General features: G+C 48.5%; 1 protein-coding gene across 1 annotated transcript in view; it reads right to left on the bottom strand.

Annotated features, from left to right (window-relative positions):
- Positions 1-8,953, bottom strand: part of LOC143153104 (uncharacterized) — a 107,188-nt gene extending 98,235 nt beyond the window's left edge. The window contains exon 1 of the mRNA XM_076323947.1: positions 8,576-8,953. The gene's annotated coding sequence lies outside the window, so the exon portion shown is untranslated. The remainder of the gene's footprint in view (positions 1-8,575) is intronic.
- Between the last annotated feature and the right edge of the window lie 3,247 nt (positions 8,954-12,200).

Raw genomic sequence — 12,200 nt, 5'->3', positions numbered from 1 at the left:
AAACGATAGAATCGTTCCGTTCCTTCCGCATTTACCATTCGAACCTTTTCAGTGGCCGGTGGCGAGCGTATTCGCCAATGTTTCGTGTCCCTAGACGCGCGTTTATCGTCGTAGACGTATATCGGAGTAAATATAGAACCAATTGGCCATTTTAAACTATTTGGAATGGATTTCCGAAAACGGTCGAATGTTCCGCACGAGTATACTCGCAGCCGTTGAAAGTCTCGCCGCACGCTGCCAATGCACACTCGCTCGAGCGTGTTGCGCAACGAAAAGGTTAAACACATTTATTATGCAATCGCGTCGAACGGCCAAATTCTCCACCACGATAAAAGTAAAAAGGATCGAACGGGTCTTCGAATATTTTACCAAGAATGCCGGAGTGCGCGAAACTTTGAAAATTCTTGAATCTATATATTGCAGCGGATTGCTAGAATATCCCGAATTCCGTCTATTGTCGCGTATCCGACATATGTATTTCGAGTCCCATCTACCTAAGCGTTCTATGAAAATAAATGGAACTTGGAACGGCTCGTTCGAGTGTAAAGACCAGTTGGACAAAATATAGAATATTTTGCGAAATTGCCAGAGTAGGTTGTTATTAAGATATCGGGATAGATCGGATTTAGTACAATTTCTGATACCGATAAGGCGGAAGATGGACCACCGAACCGTATTCTAGACCGTTAGGACGGATTCGTTTCGATTAGATTCCGAACGAAATCGTTCGAACAAATATATTATGTAAGAACGGTAACAGGGACATTGGACTTTCGTTGTACGTCACCGGTTAATTGACAATCGACCTGGAATCTGGAACGAGCTCGAAGCGATCTTGAGTAAAGTTCGAGCGGAGAGAAATAAACGCGCGAGAATATTGCACTAGCATCGACGTGTCGACGACAGTGTACCTTTTGAGAGGAAATAACGCGATATTAAAGATTTTTTCCAGCATGGTTGAAAAGCGCTCGTCGGGGGCGGCCGAAAAGAAACGGACGAGAGAACGTTAAACACGAGACGACCACTCCGGAACGATCGTACAGCGGAAAAGTGGTTGGAAGGGGTCAAGGGGCGCTCGGTACCGCTCGTTCCAGTTAAGTCAAACTGCTGACTGCACCAGGTGACGATCCGACAGATCTCTCGACGTTCACCGCGAACATCCCCCGACCGGATCCGTCGTCGAGAAAGAATCTGTCTTCGGGGACCCTCGATCTAGGAAGTAGGGTGTGCGTCGTTTGAGAACAGTAAACGTTCCGCTGCACTCGGGGGCGGCGAGCGATAATAGAGAGCGAGTGCGGGTCAAGGAGTACTCGTACGAAGAGCTTGGTACGACTTGCCGCACCGAAACCACCATTCCGATCCTATTTCCTCGACCAACCGCCGACTCGAACTTCTACCAAGCGTCCGATAATTCTCTCCACCGCTGTCTGTTTGCGCCACGCCTTGCCCGCGCGCACAGAAATTAGAGAAACGATCTCCCGGTCCGTGGACGATCGTTAAGTTCTAACCTTATCGGCGGTTGTTTCGACCTGCGGTACGATTCCGCGAACCTGGAAGTTTCCTATCGGACTTAGTCCCCGTGCTCGACTCTCTCGACCGTCTCGGTACCCGTAACAACGATACCGATCCATCGAACGAGGAAACCTCGAAAGATCTTCCGGCCGGTTATTTTCCCCTCGATCGTAATCGAATCGAATAATTGTGGAAAAACATCGGGGCGAGCGGACGAATCCGCGACGAGCTCGTGGAAGCGGCGCGAAAAGGAGAATAGGGTTGGAAGAGCCGGGAGGGGGAGGGGGAGTTAAACAGGAGAGGGAGACGAGAGACAAGACAGAGCTCGTTATTCTTCGCTAGAGACAGCCAGCAAAATTCCCGGGGAGCAGTCTCGCGTATTGTACGGCCACAATGCGAACCGACACTCAACGCGTAAAGCCATTATTATTATTGGCGTTGGTGTTGTTCCATTTTGTTCTATTACGCCGCCGGTTGTGTTCGAAGGATCGTAAAACGAGAGCCTCGGACGGTGAATAAATTCCGGCATAAATTTCCCCAGGTCTTACAGTTGGGAAATTTTGTCGCTTGTTTAAAACCGCGCTCGATTTATTCGCCGTGCTGGAAATCGCGTCCGAAAATCGCACCGAGGTCGATTCATCTCGAGTCCCGTTCTCTATTCGGGTCACCCATTCGCCTGGCAAATGAATGGCTGAAATATTCAAAGGTAATCGCCACGCGTGCGCCGGCCGCGCGCCATTAACATGCGAACATTTATCGCGATCCCTGTTCAACCACGATCTGTTAGTGGATCGAGACGATCGGCGTTGCGAATATTTATGGCCCCTCCGACCGTTCGTACCCCGTATACACGATCCAAACATTCGCGAGCATCCAGAATTTGCCCAACGGACCAAGACAAACGTTCGTTTGTGCGTTCTGCGCAAAACTTCATTTCCAAGAGTCATTAGTCCCGGGGATATTGGCACGAGCTGTTGCAACTAGTTTTCAACTTTCCAGCGGATCGGTGTGTTATAAATAAAAGCGGACGCGTCGCGCGACGACCGATCAATCAACGAGATTGTTTACCGACTTATCGACCTATCGCGGTGCACGAGCGTTCAATGCTTTTGTGGAATTATATTTGTAGCCGGAATTTTTAGTTACAATCGGTCCGGTTACCCGGCCTCCCCGGCCTCCCCGGCTCGGGAAATATTGTTTCGGTGCAAAAGAATATTACCGTGTATTCGTTCAATTTTATATAAATACGAATCGCTCGAGTATAATACCTATTGTTGTACCTCGCGAGTCGTCGAGTCTAGCGACCACGAGGCTTTTTTTTTACGAACGCGTGTCAAAAATTATTTCAAAGAGATCAACGATCCGGCGCACGAAGATCCATCGAAACTATTGTGCGATTTTCGATCCGCGATTATTTCGATCGTTATCGCGTTGCGTTCTATCGTAAATTCAATTTTTGTTCAAGGATCATTTAATTTTTCCACGTAGAATCGATGCGGAAGAAAAATTTCACGTTTCGTCGAACAACGCGAGTGTCGCGTTTACGCACCGTATTGTGCGCATTTTATCGATTCTCCAAACAGTCGATCTCACTTTTATCAAAATCTATAACGTATAAATCCCTGTCCATTTGTATTTATTTTCATTTTTCTGGTTTCTAGTTTTAGCACGAAACGAATTTCATTTAGAATTCGGCCGCGTGCCAATGAAATCGTTTCGCATACCGCCTTGGACTAGTCGATACTCGGAATTATTTTTATCCGCCATATAAATACCGAGGGGTGTATCAACCCTCGTTGGACGAATACAAAGTTCGGTCGAATCCGTGTTTACAAACAATCGAACACTCTTTACTTTTCCACTTGGTAACGATAATAAATACTGCCATAAACGTTTAAAGCATATTTTGCGCGTGAATTGTAACGGGAATCGATAAATACTGTTCGCGCTCCATAAATGCGTTCTACCTTTCCATAGGTAGAAGGTATAAAAATTTGATGGAAAAACTGACACTCTCGACGAGGAAAGTAACGATTTTATCGTACGTGTCCGAATGGACCCTGGTTCGCTGCGCGAGAATCAAAGGCAGGAAGAGTCGAGTCGGTATCTCGGTTACCATCGATTTTATCGAAAATTTATACACAACGAAAAAGTTTACAAATTTAATTTCCAACGACATCCGTTGTGCGCATTTTTTCTGTAAAATCAACGATAAGCGAGATAGCGTGCATAGATTTACGATCGGCGTTCCCTACGGGTGCCCCGATAGCGAGAATTTCACGATGTCGTATAGCTTAGATTTTAAGTCGGCCCGGTCTATCGATGCGCTCCCAGTTTCATCGTAATCGCTCGAGCCGTCTGCTCGCGATACGGTAACAGACAGGACCGCGTTTCATTTATACACACCGGATGAACCACCCGATGCTCTTCAAAGTAGAAAGTACTGTTCGAACGCTGAAATTATTTTAGCGTTTCTCGATGTACAACGTTCATCGTTTTATTTTTCCAACACACGGATACACAGGGCTCGTGTTGCCACTCACCCTCGTAGGGTATTAAAGACACGAAGGGTCGAGTCGATATCTCGGTTACCATCGATTTCACAGTATATATAGAAGAAAGAGTATTTCCAATTTAATCCGTAACAACTTCTATTATGCGCACTTTTGTTGTAAAAACAACGATAAGCGAGATAACGTATGTACGTAGATTTATGGTCGACGCTCCTCGCAACTCCCCTCTCTGAGCGAGAATTTTACGATGTCGCGTAAGCTAAATTTTAAATCCCGCTACAAATTAAGTCGACTAGCAATCGCTCCGGTCGTGATACGGTAACAAACAGACTGCATTTTGCTTATTATAGATAAGATACCGTTTACGTGTATCTCATCGTTCGTGAGTCTATGTACAGACGCGCAAACAATATCGATCACCCACAGAGTGGTCATCTTTTGTAGACGTTTCTTCCATAGATCCGTCGATTTATTTTCAAAAGCTCGGCTCGGCGCACAAATTTACCCCTCGAGGTACGGACGCGTACTTTTGAATCGCTCTGTACATAAATCGAGAACGCGACGTTTTATTTCATTTGTTTAAAGGGATGCACCTTTTGTCGTAGATGGTAAAGGATGTTAGAGTACGGACAAAAAGAGAATAAGAAAATTACAGCTCGCGGAGCGTTTAAACGCGGGAAAAGAACACCGAAGAAGTTTGTGCGGTGTATAGCGAACTCCGAAGAAGACCGTTAACGTAGCCAACAAATTATACGAAAAAACATTCGACGTTTCGAAGCTCGTTTTACAAAAGCCGGACAAAAAATAATAATGGCCGAAGGATATCTTACGCGAACGCGTTGAACGAAACTCGACGAATCGTAAAAATGATGATTTGTCGACAAATGGATCTGAAACTATTCGTGGAACTTTGAACATTTTCTTCGAGCGTCCGTAACTCGAAAAGTAAGATATATGGAACACGAATTCGTACGACACTTTTGACTCGTTCTAGTCCCTAGATTCGCCCTCCGAAATGCGAACGCGTATTTCCGAATCACCCTGTATTCCCGTACGTCCAAAGTTCGGGTAATCGAATATGCAAAACGAAATGACGCGGTACCGTTGAAAATTTCTCGACTAGACGTCGAATGGTACTACCGTAGGCTCGCGAGAAGTTGGCCGGGGTCCTACGAGCTAAAATAACACAGGGGAAAAAGGAATCGTCGACTCGCGTCGCTCTACCCGGGTACATTGTCGCTATTGGATAAATTGAGCAAGCGTAGTTCACCGCTCGACGAGAAACACGAACGAAACAAAACACGAGGAAACGCATCCGAGATGCATTCGCAAACTCTATCGTTGCACGTCACTTTGTCGCGTTTCGTTTCGTTCGCGTTCCTCGTTCCTCGTTCCTCGTTCCTCGCGCGATGGATTTCTACAGGTGCCCAACTTGTCCAATAGCGACAATGTACCTGCAAAGGGTTCACTGTGCACACTCCCCTTAATTTAAAAGTCGACTTTTCGCTTCCCAACTGTACACGAGTCGCGACGAACGATACAAAATAGATTTGTAACTACTCGTAGAAATTTCAACATTCTTTTCGATCGTCCAAAATTCGAAAACCAAGGTAGGTAGAATCTACATTGGTGCGACATCTTCCGTTCGTCTCGGCGCGTGGATTCACCCCTTTGTGCACAGCCACGTATTTCCAAATCACCCTGTATTTACGCGCGCCGAAAGTTGGCGTAATTGAATATGCAAAACGAACGACCCGGTACCGTTCAAAATGTCTCACCGAGACGTCGAGAAACGAATCGTACTCGAGAAGGATACCGCCGGACGAGTTTCTCCGCACGGAGATCCGGCAAGAAATGCCGAAAGCGATGAAAAATAAAAAAGGAGAGGAAAAATATCGGCAGCATCGTTACGGGTACGAGGGGTCCGCGTTGGGAGCGTTCCGCGTCGTCTCGATGCGGTGGTTCCGCTTGTAAAACGGCCGCGGATTATTTTCTCTCGGGAGGAGAATCGACTTAAAACGCACGAAAGGGTAATACGTCAAAGGAACAGCGCGGAATGGTGGAGGCCGGGATTATTTGCGTCTAATTCGTCGGTGACTCGGCGCGACCGCGTACCTTCGAATTCGAGGCGGTACAGAGGAATTACTCGCTCATTAAGTTACGCGCCTTTGGTCGCCGCTGGCCGTGTCCAGCTTTCGTTGAAAACAACGCTGCGCTGGTATTCGTGTGCACACGCGGCAATGCACCCCGACAACGCGAATTCGATTGTCTCCCAACGGCCATCTAGTAATTGCGAACGCGCGTAGATCGGCTCGCAACGGAAGCGGGCGCTCGAAAATCAGCCGGACGACCGATTATTTGAAACGGGCGGACGTTTGTCGATGCATCGTTTAATGGAACCCGCTTTTGGTCCGGTTAAATTAGATGGAAAATACCATGGACTCGAAATTGAACGCGAGTACGATACCTCGTTAGCTTCCGTGTCGGCCAGCGAAGCTTGTAACGTTCTTTTTCCCGTAAACGGGGACGCGAATTAATATTTCCCGACTGCGCAAGGTGTGTGCGTTTTCTCGCGTACGTTTCCACGCTACTCTGCCCTTCCTCGATCGCGAATGACCTCTTTCGATTCGCGATTTCGCGTTCCCCGTTCCGGTGCACTTCCGATTCGCGCGATACGCGAACCATTGCGACGCGCGACAACTCTTATCTTTCGTGAACCGAGCTGCACCCGTGTATACATTTTTTTATCTCGAAAGCTTTAAAATGGTCGTAAAACGCTCCTACGAATCGAGTGCGTTTTCGATTCCATTCTCGACGAAACTTCGAACAAGTGATAGTTTCAAAGTATTTGCAATAATTATTCGATCGACGGTTTCTTTAAAACGGACGACCAACGAACGGTTCTTTGTCCGAAAGCGTTCCTTTTCGCTCGTAAATTCTCTTATCCTGTTCGGTACGTCTAGAGTCGATGCCGTTGCGTTTGATAAATCTACCTCGGTCTTGAGGTAGACCTAACGGAACCTCGTCTTACGCCAGTCCGCGTATTCTTTCGCACGTTTGTAGTAAAAGTTTATTATCGTGTCTTGCGTGGGCCCCCATTCTCCTGGTACATTTCCATCGTAACGCGTACTCCTGCTCGCGTTCATCGCGTAACAGAGACGTTACCAAGACGACGTATCGTTCGCGAGTCCCTTTGTCAGAACGGAGGAGACGATGCCTCGAGTTCCCTCCGTGAGACGTTTCGAGACATTTTTACAAGAATAGGGAGCGTTAAGCGAGCCTCTACGAGCCGGTTATTCAGATTCCGTCCGAGCCGAGGGTTCTCTCTTTTTCTTCCGGCGGCTTTTCCGGTTGAAATCCATAAACGTGCCAAATCCCGAAAACCCGACCTCGCGTAACCCCGGAGCCGGCGCGAAACCGTGGCGCGGAGATACAAAGGGCCAGGAAAGGTTAGCCATAAATCAAACGCGTCGATATTGACGTTCGTTTAATAAACGACCCTGGAAAAGGTGGGAACGCGAGCTGTCCGGCTGGCTCGCGTTTCCCAGCGTGTACGAAGCGGGTTTAAAACGATCCGCGCGAAAGATCGGCCGGCCACCGTGGACCTTTCTCGTTCGTCGAACCGTCGAATTACTCGTAGAACTCGGTCCCTACGATTTCGATCGTTCTCTCCGGTTCGAATCGTCGAAAGTGCGGAAAAGTTTCCGCGTCGCGAACGATGAACGTTTCCACGATCGTTGTTCCCCTCGACTGGTGCAACTGGAACTGCCAGCGGGCCGGCACCGAAAGTTCCCCGAGAAAAAGAAGAAAAAAGACAAAAATTGGCCACCGAATGGCAAAGCAGGTCTCGCGAGCGCCTCGGGAAACTCGTTCGAAACTCGTAAAATGATTTCGAGTCCAAGTTTGATACAATTTGCATGTGCAATATATTTGAACGGCGTAACCGGGGGTCCTCCCATCTTTATTCCCGTGCAGACGGGACGAGCGCTACCCCTTCCTAGCTCCGACCGTTCCCCTTGGTCGTCGTACATTCCGACTTCCGCTTTCGGGTTCCAGTTGTCCCGCCGCCGGTCTCCACGGCGACCGATTTCCCGACGATTAAGCGCATTACGCGTAACGACGGAGCAAGGGTACAAAGGGTGCTTTCTATCCCCGATCACCGAACCAGAACTCGAGAACGCCGGCTATTCTCACGGGAGCAGAAGCGACAAAGGGTTTCTCGCGAACCACGGTTACTGCGTCGCGATTCACCTCGGCGATGGTTCCCGTCGGAAAAATCGATGCCCGATCTATCCGTGCTCGCGGCTCTCGGGGATGCCCGGGGGGAGGGAGCGAGCCTAATCGAGGACGAAGCCAACATCGAACTCCGCGGAAACGCGAACCGTGTCCGTGTAACCGGAAAAGTCCAAGATTTTGCGTTATCGTCGATACACGCACTCTCGCGCGCGCACTGAGGAACAGAGAGAGAGAGAGAAAATGTCTCGAATTCGATGCGCGAAACGCGTCGCGACGCGGAAAAAAGCTACTACGTTGTCGGTGGTTGTCCTTACCAGGTTACGCGCGTGGCGAGCTCCTCGTCGAGCACCATGGTCCGTGCGGCAATCGTCTCCTGCGATCGTCTATGGCACGGATAATACACTCCGAGAAAGAGAGAGAGACCGAGTAATAGAGAGAGAGAGAGGACGATGCGCGCGGAAGTTGAACGCTCGGTGCCGATTTCCACTTGTCCCGCGATCTTCCGCGACTCTCGTCTCCGTTCCGCCCGGAGAAACGGGCCCAAGACGTCCCGATCGCGATCCACCCTCCGATCGGATCTACCAGGACCCGGTGGTATCGAAGATAATCGTTTACGAGTCACGAACCAAAGGAACGCGAATAAAACGACACACCTCTGTGTCAGCGACGCGAGCCAGAGTTGATGCGGATCGCGGAAGGGAGGCTGCGAAACTGAGATGAAACCACGGCGCAACCCCGGTGCGCGCGCGCACCAAAACCACCCCCGGAATACACGGAAGCAGCCCGGCCAACCGAACGCTACCCCTCGTCCCTCCCTACTTACTTCTCTCCAGGACTACCACGACGACGACGACGACGACGTCGACGACGACGACGACGACGACGACGACGACGACGACGATGCCTCTCGGTTCCATTTTTCCTCTCTCTGTTCTCTTTGTCGTCTCGCTCGTTCTTTCGGGGGTTCTTCCCGATGTTCGACCGCGGAACATCCACTGCACGAATCAAAGTCTCGAGACTTTCACGGCTGGCGTTTTCTCTACCGTTATCGGTGAATGCTTCCGGGTCGGTAACCCCGATGTGTCCGCGTTCTTCGGGATCGTTTGTTTCCCTTCCACCCCCTACCGCGATTTTAATCGATCGGCGGACCGATTTCTAGGTGGCCGAGTGTTTCCATAGGTTCGCGATGACGTTCAGCGCGGCGAGACGTGCGTGCGTCGGCGTACTCGCCGCGGATAGAGAATACGGAAGGAATCGAAGACACAGGGATGAATTTTCGCGTGTCTCGCGAACGATTGAAACGAGAAACAACAGAGGTGTTGCGCGGACCCGGAGGCTCGCTAGCGCGACGAGAGGATCGACGTGACTCGCATAGCGGAACGAGTCCTCGGTCCCGGTTGCAGCCTCGCGCGGCAAACGCAACGCCGCTTCGAAAGAGGATGGAAAAACAAAAAAAAAGAACCGAGAGTAGAAAATAATGGAACGAATTCGAGGTTTTCCGAGCCACTGGAATTCACGCGATTAGAGCTCGCACGAGCGAGGCTCAATGACTCACCGATAGACTGTTCGAACAATGTTGCTCATTCCAGCGACTTTAATTGGCAATTACGGGCCCGTTGGCGAACTCGTGCTATTTTAAATTCGGTTAATCGAATCGCGCGCTCATAGAGAGAGCGTCCCGGCTCGCGCCGCCCCGCGTCGCGCCGCCTCCGCTTCCAATTACGCTCGCTACTCGCGTTTTCCGTATTTGCGCTAAATCGCTAATCGACCGATGCCGAAACGATCTTCGGATCGAAGAGCCTTACCGGGTGACTTGGACCGGTACAGGCTGATTCGGAAATACACGTCGATAACTCGAGGGGTGAATTTTAGCGCCAAGACGAGTCAAAAATATCCCACGAACGTGCGTTACGTGTACCTTAGTTTTCGAAAAAATGTTCCAAGTGTCCTCGAAGCGCGCACTTTCGAATCACCCTCTGGAGAAACGGAGCGCGCAAGAATTTTCCAAACGCGTATTTCTGCGACGCGCGAACTATAGAAATTTATCGATTAAATAGTCCGTACAAAGGTGACTCGGTACACGACCGAATTTAGTTGCAACGAACACGTAACAACGTGAACTTGACCCACTACTGGGCCCTGGTAAAAGCAACCATTGAATATCGTTATTAATTTTTGAAAAACATTCGACAATTTTGGCACCCTTGACGAGCACCGTTTATACGCTCCGGTGTTGTACAGGGTGGTCGAAACCACTTAAACGTCTATCGAATATTGTTCTTCGATACATCGGCCGATAACTATTAAGAATTTTTCCAATAAAGGGCAGAAGAGTCTGGCGCACGGTATCATTTTTTTCGTGGACGGAATCCCTTAGAATGTACGAAGGTCGTAAACGATGTAATAGGAGTCTCTTTTAAACGCGTGACAGGGATTTCTGACGAAGTACGACCACCTACGATATAAGATCGTTCGTCGGATGAAAGATGCTTCTTGAAATTTCGGTAACGGTCGAAATTTACGTTCGAGAAGATGACGCAGCGATTCGTTTAAAGAGAATCACGGTCAATTTTCTCACTACGGTGGAAACATCGTTCGAAAAAGTTTTTTCCAATGGCTGCGGTTTGTGGAAATAATTACGATGCTAATAGTTAGCGAACCACCCTGTGTAATTTAAGAAAGGACGAAGTCGACCGCAATTACAGGTAATTTATTTCGCGACGCAGCAGAGTGTACGCATTCTCGTTCGTTTAATTACCACCGGCCGTAACTCCCAATGTCCGAGAGACGAACGATCGCCTTTCGTCTCGATGAAACTTTGCATCGGGCCGGAGCGAGAGTTATTTTATATTCCGCGTCCCGTACAGGCCGCTACAATCGAATGATCTTCCCCGATAAAGTAGCCTTACATCTTTTCGCAATTTAAGGCGCACGGTACGTTCAACGTTACGTGGAAACCAAAGAAGACTCCGTGTACGTAAGAAGGCTTCTCCGAGAGGAAACCTTGCCGGAGCCCTGCCGAGGATCCTTGATAAAAATGTACGGTCACGGAGTGGCCTTAGGTGGTAAAGATCGACGAGAACACGGTACGGTACAATAAGACGGAGTGCGCGGGAAATTTTACTTTCGATCGAATTTGCCAAAATCGGTCCACGTTTACCTCCACGGAATCCCAAGCAGCTCGGAGTTCCCATTAATTAGCGAGAGGTCGGAACAGAAGTCAGCGAGAGTCGAACGAACGTAATCGCTGCTCTCGGACGTGGATTAAAATTTAAGACGGCGGTTCGGCCATTCGTACACTTTTCTCGAGTTTTACGAGGGTTTCTCTGTAACCATTGTACAGGGTGTAAACCGCGATTGTTTCTTTTCGTACGGAGATTCTCGAACAGAGGTGATGAATTCAGAATTTAGAGCTTTTTTGTGTTTTAATGAAATTCGATGGAGTCGTAAATTTTTACAACGAAAGCGTGGAAGGACAGAGAGGGAGAAGCGTTGTTTTATTGCTAAGAAGCGGTGAATAGCGAACGTGGGACAACGTGGCAGAGTGTCCGGTGAAAAGCGTTAGAATACTCGTCATTAACATTTTTTGTTTCGTCCGTGTGAAATTTATTACCATCCATAGATTTCAATTTCGCAATAGCTATCCTCGATACATCTGTCTCTACAAAAGTACGGTAGTATTCGGATAATCCGGCATCCAATAATCCGACATGGCTGATAATCCGGCACGTATATCCCCGATCGTGATCGTGTCTTTGGCAATCATCATCTTCGCGCTGACGAAAAAGTTCGATATTTTGTATATTTTCTTTCTATCGCTAAATTGCGCTACTGTATTAATTACGGTTCTTTAAAATTACTTTCTTCGTTTTTACCGTATTACAAGTATAGCACGTTCGATATATTTGATACTTGTATTAACTTTGGATTATCGGAATT

The sequence above is a fragment of the Ptiloglossa arizonensis genome, chromosome 12 (genome assembly GCF_051014685.1).
Source record: "Ptiloglossa arizonensis isolate GNS036 chromosome 12, iyPtiAriz1_principal, whole genome shotgun sequence".
NCBI classification, from domain to species: Eukaryota; Metazoa; Arthropoda; class Insecta; order Hymenoptera; family Colletidae; genus Ptiloglossa; species Ptiloglossa arizonensis.
The sequence above is the reverse complement of the archived record's forward strand: the minus strand, read 5'-3'. Positions and strand labels throughout refer to the sequence as shown.